Source organism: Chinchilla lanigera, unplaced genomic scaffold (assembly GCF_000276665.1).
Source record: "Chinchilla lanigera isolate Chin_1 unplaced genomic scaffold, ChiLan1.0 scaffold00001, whole genome shotgun sequence".
Lineage (NCBI taxonomy): Eukaryota > Metazoa > Chordata > Mammalia > Rodentia > Chinchillidae > Chinchilla > Chinchilla lanigera.
The window spans coordinates 43,363,102-43,381,834 of record NW_004955402.1 but is presented as its reverse complement, the minus strand read 5'-3'; positions in this window follow the sequence as shown (position 1 = coordinate 43,381,834).

Here is an 18,733-nt window from a genome sequence, read left to right as displayed (position 1 = left end):
AGGGCTGGCAAATTTCCTCCCTGGTGAGTCCTCCGTGTTCCCTGACAACATGGTGTTGATACTGGTTGGAAAATTATGCTTCTGCCTGAGCATCCAGTGATTCAATACATCTGTGCCCGTCTTAGGTGGTCACACACAGCACATTGCATGACGGAATTCTTGGGCTTGCAAAAGTATTTTGTGCATGTTCCTGGCTCTAAGGGGAAAATGCTTAAGATCATGATTGGTAGCCAAGGAAATACAACAATACTATCCTGAGGGAGTGATCTAACTGCAAGTCGAAATGAAGAGTCTACACTTGGCCTGGGCTCCGTCTCTCCTGGGCTCCAACTCTCCTGGGCTCCCAGCCTCTGCATTCCATCCCCAGGCCCCATCCGTACGCAGATGTTGCCTGACAGGTAACTGATCATCCATAGGCTTCCACCTCCCACTCGGTGAGTCTGCTCTCCCACAGCAACGCGGCCTTGCTCCACGCCTACAGGGCGCCTGGATCACAGTGGTGTTCCACAAGTATTTGATGAACGAACGACTAATCAAAGAAATGCTAAGATTTAATACCTTCTGCAACCTCAGGCCTTTGAGGAGCATTAAGGCCTTTTCTCTCCCGCTTGTGTTGGAGAGATATGTTCTTTCCCTTTCGTTTAATCAAGATTATTTTAGAACCTTTTATTTATTTTTTTTTGTTTTTTGTTTTGTTTTGTTTTGTTTTGTTTTTGTTTTTTTGGGTTTTTTTCCGGTACCAAGAATTGAACTCATGACCTTGTGCTTGCCAGGCAGGCACTGTGCCACTGAGCTAAATCCCCAGCCCCAAGATTATTTTAGAACCTTTTAAATGATGTTTTTCCTCCTATGGAACGCTGTAAGACATTCAAAAGTAAGAATAGTTCTACAGAAAGCACAACTTTTCTGTTAATGCAGGCAGCCCTCTGAGTGTGTGTGTGTGTGTGTGTGTGTGTGTGTTATTTGCAAACCAGGAAGTACTGGGCCCTTCTATTTACCCCAGCTTTTGCTCTAAATACCCCAGCCCACAAGCTTTCCGCCCCAGACTAGGATGGGTCCATAGTAACTGCTTTGGCACCTATAAGAGCAGCAATAATAATATTGTTCAGCACTGCTTCCAGTGCCTGGCCTAGGTTTAGGCACAGAGCTGGGATTCAGTAGTTGTGAATGTATGGATACATTGCCCTGTAAGTATAGGAGCTGAGTCTAGTCCTATAGCCAGAAAAGTCGGTGTCTTGTTACCATTTAATGTTTGATTCAGCCAGTATGAATGAGCCCTAGAAGATCTTGGCTGAGTGTCTTCTCATGTGCATTTAAAAACTGTCACAACTGTCTACCACAAAGAGATGATTAATTCCCCTAACTTAGGGAAAAGTGAACTGCTATGGGAACGAGACCTCACAATGCAATGACCCATCCAAAAGAAAAGTTTGTTTCTCTTTTGTGTCCAGGGCAGGCATTCCAGGTTGGTAGGCAGCCCATCCCATGTGGATATTCAGGAACCTGGATCCATGGTGTCTTGGTTACTTTTCTCTCATTGCTGAGACAAAAAAGCTGATGCCAAAAATTAAGGAAGGAAAGGTTTATTTAGTTCACAATTTGTGAAGGTTTCAGTCCATACTCGGCTGGCTCCAAGACAGAGTGGCACATGGCAGAGGGCAACAATTCATGGCTGCAGAAGATAGCGAAACAACAAGAGCAAAAGGGAAGAGCAACAGGCCAGCCTCTTTCCCTCCCTTATATTGTACGCAAGCTATCTGCCCCAGGGCGGGTGTAGCACTCACACCCATAATCCCAGCATTGGACCATGAATCAATCATAAACTCTAGAAGCCTGCTCCATGACTGCATGAGGCTTTGGGGAGACATCCAGACACAAACCATAATACAAGGCATCTTGTGCTTCTACTATTTCCTAATACAGTGCTACACAAAGGCACTTGCATTAAAATGTAAACCCAGGCACTGTTTCCTTCATCTGGAATGTCTTGCTATGGAAAAAACTCAACTGAACTAACCAATGTTGCAATTACTTTGTGTGTGTTTTCTGGAACAAGATTTTTAATCTCACTGTGCCTGGGTAACAAATATCTAGTCTATTGGACAACGTTTGATTAGCATGTCCTAAAGCACTGTCTCTGTCTGCAGCTGGCAGGAAATGGAAAGTAGAGGAGGCATGCCCACTTCCCTGCTATACCAGCACAAATGAAGCACTGATCTCTTCTGCTCACATCACTTTGGGTAAAAGTCAGCCCATTGGTTGCAGGTAACTACCAGAGAGGCTGATAGTCATGTATCAAGTTCCGCTTGCATCACGGTGGAAGAAGGAGCTGAAGAAAGTTGATGGACAGCTGAGAAACTGGCAGAACCAGCCTCAGGCAGCTAAGGTACTTGGGAAATCTATCATATTTTATTTAGTTAAATACAACTAAATCTGCATGGTTGGGCAAGAGGAGTCTCTCCTCAAGGAAATGAGAAACTGGACCTTTAGCCCACCTCCTGTGCCCTAAAGTTCTAGTCCCTTAGGGGTGTTTCTGCTGCCATCATAGGCAGCATCCCTTGGACTCACTGAGCTGCTGTGGCCCCAGCTGCTCCTTCAGTGAATTCCCCATGCAAGATCATTCAATTTAATCTTTTAAAGGATCCTTATCATTTAACCACTTCCATAGCAGTGTTACATAACAAACAGCACATGTCAGCAGCAATAAGATTTTTTTTTTTTTTTGGTTTTTCTCCGGTACCGGGAACTGATCTCACGACCTTGCGCTTGCCAGGCAGGCGCTTTGCCGCTGAGCTAAATCCCCAGCCCAATAAGATTTATTTTTCCTGTGCCTATAGTGGGCCAGGAGTAGCTCTCCTGATCTTTCATGGGCTCCATTCAACTTCACTCCAGTCCAAGGTTTGGTTTCTGTTTAGGTTGCCACATGTGTCTCTCATTCTGTTGAAATCAGCAGTTTGGGAAGAACATTGCCCTCTTGTGGTAAGGCTGATATATATCGGACAGGGCTCCTGAAGGCCTGGACTTAGAGTTTACATGTTGTCATTTTTCTCTCATGTGATTAGGAGTCACATGCAAGCTACCTGGGCAAGAGCATGGTCAATGTGGGAAGCATGAACTTCTCATGAGACGGTGATGAGGGTGTCAATCCAGGGAGAGATACAGAATGTGGCAATGCTTCAACCTATGGCAGGGCAGAGAAGAGAAAGTAGGTATAGAGTAACATCAATAAAATAATCTGGTCAACAGAACAGTGTTTATTCACCTTCAGCTTGGCATCACCACAAGGAACATCTAGGGTCACACCCCTATGGGCCCTTTTCTCCATTCCCAGGTGACATTTCCAAGGAGATTCAACAGTTATTTCCCCTGTGGGATCCCTACTCCTCAGGGTGAGAAATATATATCTTTATAGATTTATGAAGATTCCAGGTCAGTTTGTGTCTTATGATTTTTCTCTTCTAGAAATCCTGACTCTGATATGATTTTAAGGAGGTTCCTTAAAGGTATGGATAGGCTAATCTAATCAGGTTTATTTGTGTGTTAAGAAGAGAAACTCTCTTATGCTAGCTTAAGCAAAGCAGGATTTGTTGCAAGAATACACTGCAAATATCAGAAAACTCAGAGATCGGGTCTGTGTAATTTAGCTCAGTCTTCATGGAACTAGGGCCACATCTAAGGTCCCATGCCTCATGAAATATTTCTCCCTCTCTGTCCTTGTCTATGGATGGACTCTCATACCAACTATGTGTTCCTATTCCTGCATAACTCCTGACCACTCTGGGGTCCACTGCCTTCCCCACAGCTTCTTCAATCAGAAGACAACTTTTCACAAGGCTTCCTAACTTCTGCCTCTGTCAAATATTGCCTCTGTCTCTGTTTCCTAACTCTAGATTTCCAAAAGAATCTTTCTCTTTGTTTTGAACCAGCCACTCAGGTTACAGGCTGTCCAAGATCTTACTGATGAGTCTAGAACTTCCAGGCAGCTCTGGTCAGGGTCTAGGAACCTGTGTGGTGGATGTGGTAATGTCCACTCTGCAGGACTCTGGCAGCTGTGTCCCTGTGCATAGGTGAAGCAGGCACCCAGATGCTTCATACACTATATCCCTTCTCTCTAGACCCCTCGGCATGTTGTCTGTAACCTCGATTGTTTATGGTTTGTGCTGTGTCTTTTTAGCTCAGTAACTTTCAGATACTCTATCCCTGAAGACATTTATATTTTTTTGCCTCTATGAAGTTCAAGATTTAGTGATATTTTTACTGTGAAACATGTCCTATTTTAATTTCCCATTTTAACTTACACAAGATTTAAAGAACTGTTTATCGGTTTCTAAGCAGTTTGAAATAACTAGCATTCCCACAGAGAAGTAGTGTATCTGCAACTTAAATCAATGAAATGTTGCATTTTAGTCTTTTTGGCTTCACTGAGAGTAACTGTGTGTTATTTTAGAGGAACTTCTTGGAATATGGAAAGTAGCTCATACGCTTGTACGATAGCCCTTAAGAGATGACAGGCTGTGAGTCTTTTACATTTAAGGGGCTATTTTTGCTAAATGAAAATAGCTCATTGAGGGGGAACTACCTTCAACTGTCACTGGTCGTGCAAACACTGGTGCCAGGGAAGGTTTTGTGGCTCTGTCTTGCTGTAGTGAAAGGCTGTAAGATATCCAGGTGGGGTCAGACAGAGGAAGCAGCTGAAAAGGGAGCAAGGAGCAGTGGTTAGGAGCTCAGGACTTGGGTTTACTGAACTCCAGTCCACCTCTGCCACAAAATGTGACCTTGGGCAAATCACTTAGGGGCTGCTTTATAGTCTCTTCATCTGTAGGTAGACTTGGCTAACACCTCCTGGGCTGTTGGGAGGATTAGATGAGATTGTGTGTATCTATTGACTGACAACTATTTAATCTTTATGGTTAATAATAATGGAAAACTGCCATTAGAGCAAGATAATTTCTGTGTTAGATTGTGAATTGCAAGATGGCATAATTTCCTTGTTTGGCACCTAACCCAACACCACATGCTATCTAAGTCCTGTGAGGAGGTGATCATATAAATCATAACTGATATGATATAAGTATTATGTACCTGAGACTGTGTGTAGTTGTTATGTATATTTCGTTCTCACAGCAGGTGTACCTATGAGGTCAGGGTTATTCATCCTATTTTCTAATGAGAAATCTGAGGATCAGAAAGGTTAAATAACATGCTTGATACCCATTCAGTAATCAGCAGAGACATCTGATTGTGAGTGTGGTAAATCTAGCAGCAATGAATTTCTTTGTAGTAGGACTTTTCTGGGATTTAATAAATTTTGCAATCCAGAAGGCATCAAAAGAATATTAAAATATCATTTTAGAAGTGATATGGGGGTATGTTTAGAGGCTTTGGGGGAACCTCATGGTAGGCCTCTCTGCTTGTTTTGTGCTGTTCTCTACCTCTCCCCAGCCCACCCTGTCTCTAGATTTGTGTGTGGCACCTTCCATACTGTAGGTGGAAGGAGGCAGAAGTGTGGGAACATAAAATGTGCTTTTTGGAGAATAGCAGAATAACAGGCTCATAGTTTTGGCTACAGAAACGATGGCCAGAGTCCCAAAATATAGCCCACAATGTCTGAAACGGAAAATACATTTCTGAGACTCATCGACTTGCGCATCTTACTGCACCATCCTCCTGCATTCCAAATCGTGTTTGCATGGCACTGATTACCTTCCTCAGTCTCCTGAGTAACCGGATAGATTGGAGGGTGACTAATCTGGATTCAAACTTATAGTTTATTTAATCCAGAGAGTCTCAGCCTTAGCTCTTTTCATATTTTGGGCCAACTAATTGTCATGGGGGCTGTCTGAACACTGTAGGATGCTGAGCAGCAGCCCTAGCCTCTATTTAAGGATGCCATGCTTTCCTTCCCCAGCTATGACAACCAAAATGTCTCCCAACGTTGCCAAACCCAGGAGTCTCATTTAACTGTTCCTCCTCTGAGCCATCCTTGGAGGGTGCTGCTGGCTTCCATACCTGGACATTTCCAGGGCTAGAGCACTCCCTGTTTCCCATCTTTAGAGAATACTGAGGTAGAAAACTCCTCCTAGTGAGCCTGATAGAGGTCTTTTGTGGGCTTAGTTGTGTCTTTCCACCAAGTGGTCATATTCTACCCTGTGCTGTGGTCCCCTTGGCAATCCCTCAAGTGCTTACAGACCCTTTGGTGTCACCTCTGATTCCGGCCTGTACGAGACGCACTCCCAGTCTATCAGCAGCAGCCCCTCCCTTCTCCATCCTGACAGGATCAATTTTGAACATTTCCTATGTGACTATTTCACCTTTAATGTTGAGAAAGTTGAAGCAGGAGGATCACTGTGAGTTCGAGGCCAACCTGGTTACAAAGTGAGTTCAAGGCCAGCCTGAACTGCGTAGTGAAACTTTGTCTCAAAAAGACAAAGAATTAAAAATAATGTTGAGAAAGTGAGAGACAGGGTGTTGAGTATGGCCACAAACTCATGATCATCCCAGAGGGAACGAGGAAGCTGATGAGCAAGAGGCAGAATTTTCCAGAACTTTCCACAGGCATATTCTTATGCTAGCTAGCTTCCTGGCCAAGAGACCTAGGCCTGGGAAAATGAAAGCCACTGCATACTCCAAGTCAACCCTGCCAAAACTGGGAGGCCTCAAACCTTCTGCCCACTCCAAAGATAATATAGAGGTGAGGACGAAGGCAGCCATTCTTCAGGTCACATAGGAAGCAGAGTAGGTGATGGTGTCAAAGGTGGAGCTGGCAGTTCTGGGACTGAGCGGTTGCGCTCTCTTCTTATAAGGACCCTTAGAAGACTCTTTGTGAAAGAGCTTACGGTGAATTAACTGGGTTAACTAATGGTCAGCTTGTAACACACAGCTGAACTGAATCAGTGTGGTTCTGGATGTGGAAGGCCCACTTGAGCATTGTTGCCTACAGCATAAAAAAGAGAACTGTAGGAGAATATGGTGTGCTGTTGATTCTCCTGGGGAAGCTTGTCATACTGGCTTTCCTGATATAAACAGGAAACAGCTGTTATCATCTGAGGAGCTTGGGTCCTCACTGTTGCTTACGATGTCTGTGATCCTTTTCAGTGGAGGTCTGGTCCTTACCTTGAGCATCGTTTCCTGGCTCCAGTGTAGATCCCTCAGCCTACTGGCACAGATCCTTCATCCTGCTAGTGCAGACTTCCTAACTCCCACCACTGACCTTTGGGTCTTCCAAGTGCAGACCTTTGATATAGACTTGCATGAGACTTTATCATGAGCCTCTAGCTGGACTCATGGAGGACATTGTCATGGGCTCTAGATCTTCAGCTGGACTCATGCAGGACATTGCCATGGGATCCAGGCCCTCAGCTGGATTCTTTGGGTGTATAATGAGTGGACAGATTTCCTGCACTCTTCTGCATTTGTTTGGGTGAATATTATAAAATAATCCTATAAATTATGTATCCTGTATTAAATCTATTCCCTAGTAAATCCTGACTGCAACAGAGCTGAACACCCAGATGCAAACTATGATAATCTCTGAACCATTGCCTCTGCTCCACCCTTCCCTTGGCCTTAGCTGTCAACTCTGGCCAGGCAAAGTTGCAAACTAAGTTTAGTAGTGAGTTCCTGAGGAAAAAATTACTCAGAAAACTCTCTGAAATGCCATTAGTTTAATCTCATTTGACTGATTAAATCAAGAGACATCTATCCATCTCACTCATTCTCCTTCATGATGGTCCCTATCACTGAAACACTCAGGTATTCAGACCAAGATATTATATTATGGTGGATACAAGGCTATCTTGGAGAACAGGGCCCCTGAGAAGGCTCAGGAAGGAAATGCTGAGAAAGCAGTGTCATGTGACATACACAGGTTTCTCACAGCCTGCTGGTCATGGTGACAAAGAAAATAAAGCCAGTGGAAATAAGTTGGAAGCAGGTATATTAGCTACTTTTCTCATTACTGAGACAAAATATCAAACACCTAAAGTCAAAGGGGGAAAAGTTTATTTGGCTGACAGTTTGTAGAGGTTTCAGTTGAGAGTCAGCTGGCTCTAAGGCAGGGCGGTATGGCAGAGGGGCATCGCAGGGAAGAAATAGTTCACAGCAGGCAGGTAGGCAGCAAAAGCAAACAACCAGCAACAAGGGAACAATAGCAGGTTCTTTTTGCCCCTTTTATATTCTATCTAGGCTACCTGGCTTACGGCAGGTGCCAAACCAATCAGGGGACTAATTTAATAATCATACACTGTTAATCTCAGCATCACACATTCTAGATCCAGCCATCTCTGAAAAGGCCTCTCCTATGATTGCATGGGGTTTTTGGGAACTATTTATTTATTTATTTTTCCTTTTTGAGACAGGGTCTCGCTATGCAGTTCAGGCTGGTCTTGAGCTCACTTTGTATCCCAGGCTGGTTTGGAACTTGCAATGATCCTCCTGCCTCAGCCTCTTGAGTGCTGGGATTATAGGCACCATATCCGGTTTGGAGGAATATTTAGACACAAGCCATAACAACAGGTTAAAACTCCAGATCATAGCACATAATAGGGTAAAAGTACTACAGTGCTTCCTGCCACAATTGGAACTTTAATTCAAGTGTAAACTAGAATTAAAGTTAAGTTTCAGAGTAGTGTGGTCTACTACAGTTGTCATGTAATACAAAGAAGAGACACTCTTCAGGTATGTGAAGCATGGCCAAGGAGTGGGGAAGCTTGATTAACTCGGTGTGACCTTGGAAAAGTCATCCTTTGGTAGTAAATGTCATTAATGGTAGAGTGAGAATTCTTTTGTATTGATGTCTCATTTAATCCTTATTGATACATAGGTGATTTTAGGGTCCCTTTCTTGGAGTTGGGGAGTCTTAGAAAATTAAACATGAGTTCGTCTTTTTAAACACCCCTCTGTACTGCTAAGCCTTTTTTTTTTTCAGTACTGGAGATTGAATTTGGGGCCTTCACTCTGAGCTCCATTCCCAGTTCTTTTTTAAATCCTGAGACAGGATCTCGCTAAGTCACTAATTTGACCAAGGTGGGCTCAGACTTTCACTCCTCCTCCCTCAGCCTCACAGCATGCTGGGATTACAGGTATGTGCCATCCCACTCAGCTTTCAGTGCTAAATCTTGAGTGATAACTTTATACAGTTATAAAGACCTTTATACGATGCCTAGACCTTTACAGCACTCTACAGTTTCAACCTTTGCCTGTCTGCATTATTCTGGGGTCTTCAGAGAAACAGATTCAATACATGTCTACCTATCTGTCTGTCTATTTGTCTATCTATAAATGAATTGAGAGATTTATATTAAGGAATTGGCTCACATCATCACGGAGGCTTGGCAAATCCAAAATGAGCAGGGCAGATCGGCAGCACAGACCCAAGGAAAAGTAGATATTGCAGTTCAAGTCCAAAGATAGGCTGCCAGCAAACTCCTTCTTGTTGGACAGGTTAGTCTTTATCCCTGAAATTTTCAACTGATTGGACATGGTCCACTCACGGTGTGGAGGGCAATCTGCTTTACTCAAAGTTTTCCAGTTGAAATGTTTTTTTGTTTTGTTTTGTTTTGTTGGTACTGGGAATCAAACTCGGGACCTTGCACTTCCCAAGCAGGCACTTGTACGACTGAGCTATATCCCCAGCCCTCCCAGTTTAAATGTTAATTGTATCTTTATATAATGCCTTTACTTCTACTGCAGTTCTGCCAAAGCAAAATTGGAATTTTCCAGAAGGAACTTGGCTAGGAACAGAGGATGTTAAAAAAATATGAAGAAAGGGGCATAAACAGGATTTTTAAAGTTATAAAGCAACTTTTTTGAGGTATAATATGCACATCAAAAGACATCCAGTTTAGGAAGATACCTTACTGAATTTTGACAAACACATTCTGTCACCACAATCAACATACTGAACATTCCTGTCACCTCCAGTAGTTTGTCCAGCTCTAGAAAATCACTGATAAGCTTTTGCTACTACAGACCAGCTTTGTCTTTTCTGGAATTTCATACAAACAGTGTTCAGTATGCCGTCTTTCTCATCTGGTGTCTTTCATTTGCCATATGCTTTTGAGACTCAGACACGCACTTGCATGTGTCAGATGATTGTTCCTTTGTACCAATAAGTAGTACTATTCCCTCATGTGGCTATCTTCAATTTGTTTACATAACATTCACCAGTTAAAGGGTTTGGGTTGTTTCCAGTTTTTTGTTCTTTGGTGTTTTCTTGTTTTGTTTCTTTTGTTATTGCTGTTTGTCAGCTAGAATCTTTTCCTCTTACAAAAGGTGATCCTCCCTCAAAAGCTGAAGACTCCACCAAGTTTTCCTCCATATTTTTGGATGCCTCTTAAGTATGACTCTATTTACGGCACAGAAATGCCTGGTCGATCCTTATTCCAGTAAATATTCAAGTTCCTCCAGTGAATATTCAAGTTCCTCCATGTACACTCACTCCCAGAAAGGCATAGATTTCAGAACCTATTTCTAGATTTTTAGATCTGTGATTTCTGATGCTTTTGATGCACTCCACAAACAGCACCAACAGGAATAGACCCATCTTTGCTTTCCTGACCTGGGCTTTAGCTAGAATAGGTCAGTTGCTCAGATCAAGTTACCATGGATTGTGTAAATGAAGGGTCAAGAGAAAGAGATGTGGCAGATACCTTTAACAGCTTAACAAAGACGCACTTCTCCTTCCTTCCCTATAAGGAGAACCCAAGGCCCAGGCTTAGGCAATGGATTATGCTTCAACTCATTCACAGTAATCCTGTTTCCTACTTTCCTAGATTCCCACTGGGCTGCAGTGGCCACAGGACCTTGTTTGGGCCAGTGAGTTCTAAGGGTACTTTGTTTGGAGTGGCTCCTCAGTAAACCTTTCCCTTTCTGATAAACAGAACAGAACCTCCTTCCAATTTTGAATGTTGACATCCCAATCAGCTCTAGCAGCCATCCTGTGCTAGGAAAGAAAGTTCAAGAAATATGCAGACATTTTAGCCCTGACGTAGTTGAAATAGGAAATCATTACTGATGTCTGTCTACCTCTGTCTTCTTGTTACATGTGACAAATAAGTCCCTATTTATTTGAGACACTGTTAATGTTTTTATTACAGCCAAACAAATTCCTAGACTATAGAAAGAGGTTCTAAAAAGGAAAGTTGAACCAGATGGAAAGCAAATTTCATATTTCTTTGATTAGGGCTTCTGGCCTACAAATAGAATTTACCACTTCTTAAATGTGCTAGGAATCTCCCAGGTTTTCTTTTTAGGTTCCTTCTGCTGCAGTTTGCTTCCCAAAGAATATGGGTAGATAATTCCTTCTTTGCCATTTACTGTGTGACCTTAGGGGGTAAAAAATATGATGAACCTCTGTGCATCTCAACAACTTCATACCAATGTCTTCATAGCTAGGAGGACCTGACTGGTAGGAAGTAAAAAGCAAAATAAAATTCTTATAACAGTCTGGCCTACCTATAGGAATTCAGTAAGTGATGATGATGGTGGTGATGAGGATGAGACAATGATAGTGTGCAAAGCACTGAGTTCCTTGGTAACCACCACCAGCATTTCCATTTTCTTGTAGCAAAATTCTTTGCTCTGAATTAGGAGAGCGGGAGAAGCAGGTTTGCATCTGCTACTTCCTGCTTCCCTGCTGCAAAATCTCCCAAGACACACATTCTGCTAAGTTATTAAGCCACCTTGCAAGGTGTGTTGGGGGAGTACGTTTCTCTCCAGCTCATCTGGCCTGGCCTACCTTCATATACAGTGATCTGATTACTTGCACCTTTGCATGTAGCTAAACTTAATGGTGCAATATTTCCCTTTCCACATGAAATTTCATCTCACTGAGTTCTGACCAAGCTTCTCAAATATCCAGGTCCTTTGGTAATTTTAACTTTAATTTATCTTCTGTACTCATCATTTCTCACTCATTTTGCATTATCTGCAAATTTAATCTAAGTCAAATTTACTGTCTCCTCCAGCTTGCTAAATGAGCACTGTAGATTGGACAGTAGAATATCCGGTATGGAGCCCTATGGGAACTATCTTAATTCTTATTCACATTTGGATCTAATTTAAGATGCCACCAATTATTATTTGCATTGACCATTTGTCAACAAAACCCAAAATGACGTTACTGTCAAATCTTCCAGGCCTTACTTCTTTAATTGCTCTATAAATTGCTTGGGTCAGAGGTTTCACATCAAATAAATGTTTAAATGATTTCCACTGAATTCCCCTGTGGGGTTTCAAGTCCATAATTGTGTTAAAAAATGGTTGTGCCTGGATTAGGAAGAATAATTGGAAGCTTTTGAATCTGCCTGGCTTGTTGCTCATTAGATTCTCTTTCACCATGTACGTAGAGATCAATTTTCTTATTAAATTTCTTAACTTCTTACCTGGAATGACAGGCAGACCATGAGAACATTCATTTCCTGAATCACCACGTTGATGAATACTCTTCTGCCTCCGAAGTGTGGCATCAAGCCAGGTCCCAGATTCCTGTTGTCTCCTCAACTTGTGCCATGGCTTTGAGTACTGAAAGCCTGAAATGTCTCCCTGCTTCTGTCTGAGCACTGAATTTTAGAGACTCTTTAACCTGTTAGCAGCTGGTGATTGCACTATTTTCTAAGCCAGTGTTTCCCAACTTGGCCAGTGTTGTCTGCATGCACAAATCCCACTCCTACCTCTCCCCAACCACCTGGAGACATTTTTGGTTGTCACCACAAACGTACAGATTGGCGGGCAGTGCTACAGGCTCGGGGAAGGGCAGGGATGTTGCTAATCATAGTGCATAGTACAGCATCCCACAACAAAGGGTTTTCTGGCCCAAAATATCAGTGGTAATGCATTGCTTCCCCTCCTGCCTCATCACCAGCTCCAAGGAAAAGGGAATGTTTGCCCTGTCTAGAACTAGAGATCTGCTACCCATTTTACCTATCTGGCCACAGCTCCTTCATCATTAAGTCTGGGAGCGGGTGAGGATTGTGCTAAGTATAGTGAATTCTTAAATTCCGTTTCCTTTTCCTTCCTTCCCTGCCTCCCTTTTTCTCTCTCTCTTTTATTTCCTTCTCGTACTTTTTCCACTCACCTTTTTTTTCTCTTTCCCTCTCTCCCCGTTTTCCTCTCTTCCTCTCCTTCTTCTTGTTTTCTTCAACCCATACCCATTAGGACCCAACGATGGGCCAAGCACTTGCACTGGTACTGTAGATGAAAAAGTTTATAAAATGGACAAAATCTCTACCAACAGGAGGTTGATGTTTAAGCTGGGGCATGAGATAACCCCTGAGAGTAGGCATTGCAGAGACTAGTGGATGCTTCAAAGAAAGCATTCTGTGATCTCTTACTATAAAAATTCATTTCAGTAGACTGAACCCCAGTTTGGGGAGAAATAATGCTCTTTTACCATGGAAATGTGTATTGTTATGATTTTAGTAAAATTTTAGTGACGAGTTCTTTGACTAATGGCATATAAGAAGATGCATCTACTTTCTATGGGGAGAAAGCTCTTTGGCATAAACAATAAATGTCAGCTGTACCTCTGTACACAGATGTGCTTCTTATCTGAGCTATGGAAAAGCTCCAGAGATAGATAAATGGAGTTTGACTCCTAGGTTTGCTACTTGTAAGCTATGTGACCTTGGGTAAGTTCATTCATCTTTCTGAGAATTGGGTTCCAAGAAAATTATCTGTCTTGTAAAGTTGCTCTAAGGTTAGAAGAGATGCTGTATATGAAGGATTTAGCATATTTCCTAGTACTCTGCAGAGTACTCAGTAAAGGAGCTATTACAATGTTCATATAAAAGAAGAAACCTCTTGCTCATTTAGTATCTTTTGGATAGTGAGCCACCATTGCTCCCTTCTTCCCTAACGAGTACTGGAAGGCAGTCGTTTAATAAATCCCACTCAGTGGACACCAAGCCCTTCTCCATGGTTCTGACTTCCAGTTGTCTAAGTGGTATTAGAGAAAAATAGCTGGACAGCTGCTAATGATGGCCAGACTTGTTTTATTAAGCAGAGAAAAGAGACTTTGATGTAGACTTGAACTCAGTTCCACTGAAACAAAAGACAGGAAACATTTTAAACTTTGGGTTATGCTAAAGGAACAGCACTGAAGGGTGTATGATTGTGGGAGGGTCAGTCAATGGGATTAGGCCACCTGTGCTTGCTAATTGGTGTTTCTCTAAAGGAAAAACAAACTTTTTTTGACAGGTAGCCTTGCAAATTGGAGCAAAGGTGTTCACTTCATTTTGACTTTTACCCTTCCAGAAAGACTGGGAGGCCAAAGAGCTATCTTCCTCCATGTTTGCATTTCAAAGAGATGGTTCATGGGACTTTCAGAAACACTTGTGAGTAGAAGACTTACATCTCAGATGGACAGAGAAACAACTTATTGTTTAAGTTTTCTAAAATTAGGTTAGGGGCCTATAGTCAGACTTAGCTGAAACAAACAGTGAATTATTTTGGCAGTGTTTAAGCTTTCTCAAGCAGAGAGTGAAGAGACATTCTAGGGGTGTAGTCTTGGGCTGGTAGAAGCCATGGTGAAGTGTGGTCAAGTCTCTTAGTGTGGATAAGTTGGAAAAGTCACCTGTAGCAAGAGTCTTGCAGTTGTTGGTGGGCATGGCTCTCAAAAGAGGAGAGTCTTGGTGTTTCTTGAGCCTTTTATTCTTTCTTTTGGGACTGACTTAACTGATAAACAGCTTCACACTTCATTGACCTCAGTCTCCTGATGATATGACAAGAGTTGTCATCTACTGATAGGTGGCTTCTAGATCAGTGAAAACATCTATTTAAAAATCTGTTTAAACATTTTTATCCAACATTAAGCAGTCAGGAAGGGAATATGATAAAAATGTAATTTCCCTTTTCCTTCAAGCCCAACTGTCCAGACCTGGTCCTTACTAATGGCTTGTCTGGTAGGTTTCTGAGTGCTTGCCTATTCCCACTTTACAGAAGGGGTACAAGGCCTCCTTCATATCCCCACAGTGACCTGTGGATAAACCATGGAAGTAGGCCTGAAACCCAGTAGAGTTCTCTGACTGTGTAGTACATCTCTTGTCCAGCAGTGGCCTCCGTAGATGCTTTTATTTTTCCCTTTTCTTTTTGGGTTGGGGTCACTTCTCTTCTGAAGATCACTTTATTCTGTAAACAAATGCTAAGGATGTTTTCTTGTCAACACATAAATCTACCTGATTTTTTGGAGAAAAAAAGTATCCCTTTGTATGAAAGATCTTTCACCTATGCTCTATTAACAGCTATTTAAGTTACTGCCCACATCCTGCTATTGCAATGTTGTAATGAATATCCTCATTTCATGATTTCAAAACACATTTGTGAGTATCTTCATGGCACAGTCTTAAAAATGGCATTGCAATAACAAAATATGTGACCATTTCAAATTTTCCTGGTCATTTTAAGATGTGCCATTTGCCTGGGGCTTGGTAATGTCTCCTTTGGCTTACTTTTGCCTGAAATGTTTGCCCTTTCACCACATTCTGAGTTCTCAGGCAAAACAACTGGTTAAAAGCTTTTAGTAAATTAGTGGAAGGGTGCAGTGTGGCTGGAGAGGCTCTCTAGAGTGACTGCTTGTATTAAAAAGTTTGAAGTAAATTAACTGTTAATCCTTATGAGCAGAGTGAGGGTGATAAACCTGGCTTCACCTGGGCAAGAGGGGTTCCCAATCACCTTCTGTAATTTATGAGTACAGACATGAATTTAATCATAGTTCAGCCTCTCCTCCTCCCTTGGAGTTGGGTTTTTATTCTTTATCTGAGACCTAAATGTCCTAACTAGCCAGGTTGAATTAACAATAGAATTGGTCATGAGAAAACTGTTTAATTTGAGCCCCCACCTTTTAACTTTCTTGTCTTCTAAAGAAATCAGAAAAGCCAACTTGAATTGATTTTTAAAATATGAACACCAAAGACTATCCCCCTGGTTTGAAGAAAGATGCTTTACTGATTTGTTTTGTTTTGTTTTGTTTTTCAGCCTCAGGCAAAATGATCCAGGAATGAGCCTGGGGACAGGAAGACATTACTGTCAGTAATCTCATTGTTTTGCCATTAAAGTAGTATGTATGGAAATGACAAAAACTAAAGACTGAAACCATCATCTATTTGTCATCACTGAGCTTTCAAAATAGTAGCTACAATGGCTTTCAAAGGACAAGGCCAATAAAGTCAACATATACTGGGAACAGGCACTAAAGGACAAGGTCGGCTGTCTGGCGGGTGTGGTGGCTCACACCTATAATCCCAGCACTCGGGAGGCTGAGGCAGGAGGATCATTGCGAGTTCGAGACCAGCCTGGGCTACAAAGTGAGCTCAAGGCCAGCCTGAACTGCATAGCGAGACCCTGTCTCAAAAAAGACAAAACAAAAAAAAGACAAGGCTGCAGCTGTCCTATGCATGATGCAATTGGGAGAGTGTGTGTATGTGTCTTACTTAATGATTATTCCTGTACATACAAATATATGAACACACACACACTGTCCCCTATATTGCCTCTCTACTGCTTCTCTCATGTCTACCTTTGCCTCAGACATTTCTAAAAGTGTCCAGAGCCATGACAGAGAGCCTGCTCATCAGTTTAAGGGCCCTGGTATGTCCCCCAGGTCTTCCACTGCAATAAGTAGAAAGTAGAGCACAAAAATCAAACAGGAGCTCAGTAATACCTCCCTTCAGTATGACTGATCTTCAGTTTAGGGAAATGCAGTTCTCTGTTTGCTACTGGCTGTGCAAACATAACACTCAGACCTACAGCCCTGGGAGTCCAAAGGGAGGTGGGGCAACACCAACCATGAGGGGATTGTATATACACCTTGGTCTCTGCCCAGAGCTTTGTAGTCACAGAATCCCTGAGAGCTCCTGTCTAGCTGTAATCTTCAAAGGACAGGTGTCTGGGTATTGATTACCAGATTTGCAGATGAATAGCTTGCATTTTTTTCCTGTCTGTAAACACCATCTGTTTGGGAGAAAACTGTAACAGGGAAAGGAGAGGGTGCTAAGCAATTAGAAATAGGCAAGCTCTGTACATATGTGTGTGTGTGTGTGTGTGTGTGTGTGTTCAAGGAAGATCTACTTCAGTTAAGAAGAAGCTCCAAAGTAAGGAAACAGGGAATTTTTTTCAGGCAACTTGGATTCCATCAATAATGCAGAGGTAGGGAAAAGCAACACCATTAAATATTGTCTTAGCTACTTTTCTCTCATTTCTGAGAGAAAATACTGACACCCAAAATTAAGGAAAGAAGGGTTTGTTTAGCTCACAGTTTGTGGAAGTTTCAGTCCATACTCAGCTGGCTCCAAGGCAGAGTGGCACATGGCAAAGGGCAACAGTTCACAGCTGTGGAAGACAGCAAAAACAAGAAGAGCAAAAAGGGAGGAGCAGCAGAGAGCAAGCCTCTTTCCCTCCCTTATATTGTATGCAGGCTCGCCGCCCGAGGGCGGGTGTAGCACTCCACCCATAATCCCAGTATTGGACCATGAATCAATCAAAAACTCTAGAAATCCTCCCCATGACTGTATGAGGCTTTGGGTTAACATCCAGATACAAACTATAATGAATATCATTCCCTGTGACCTCGAGCATGTTCTGTAATAAATTCGAATAAGGGTTTTATTTCAGGAGGATATAGGGGATGTCTCCATGTGCACCTCATTCCTTCCAAATTCACCAGCCTGCCCCTGCTTTTTGGAGGGATGATACCACCCTGCCACCACACACCCAAGGTTGTCACAGTCATGGTGCAGTGGTTGCATCTGAACATGTATGCATTGATTTCCCTCCTCTGCAATTGTATTTCCTCAAGAAACTGGATTTGGAATCCATGTCCAAGGGCTCAGCCCTTAACATGCAATTTCCAGTCCTGTGATTAACTCCGTAATGAGAACAACCATGTGCTTATCAAGGGTGCAGGAGACCCAGCTCAACACAATCACTGCCACACTGGTTGACACAGTGACAGAAGTTCCAATAGCCACAGAGCCATGGGATTGAGCACATGGGATGAATGAAAGAAGAAACTTTACAAAGATTAGTGCAAACCCAGCTGCACAGGGGGAGCATATGATATCAGCAGTTTTTGTACAAGAGAAAAAGAGATGAATTTGGAGGATTAATTACTAACAGCAATTACATAATACAGTAGTGGCATATGGCTGCTAAAGACATAAAGGACAATTTAGGCTGTATTAACTGATACTCAAGTTCAGATGAATTAGGGTCGGGCAATTCTTGTTTTGTTTTGTTTTGTTTTTGTAGTTCTGGGGATCAATCCCAAGAGAGCTCTACTACTGAGCTGTATTCCCAGCTTTTTTTATTTTTAACTTTAAGACAGGGTCTAAGTTGCCCAAGCTAGCCTTGAACTTGTAATCTTTCAGCCTCCCCACCTCCAAGTAACTAGGATTATAGGTGGGTGTCACCAAAACCAGCTGAACTAGGTTTCTTCTTTTCTTTTTTTTTTTTTTTTTTTTTTTGGTGGTACTGGGGCTTGAACCCATGGTCTTTGCATTGAGGTATATTTCCATTCTACCCCTTAATTTTGTTAAGCCACTATGTTGCCTAGGATGACCTCAAATGTACAATCCTCCTTCCTAAGGCTTGCAGAGTGCTGGGATTTATAGGCATGTACTACTATGCTCAACTTGGCCCAATTCTTAATACTGATGAGATGCTAGATTGTGGAGAGGTATCTTGGGTCAATGGAAAAGGCTAATGTTGAATTTGCAGACTTGTATTTGCATTCCAGTGC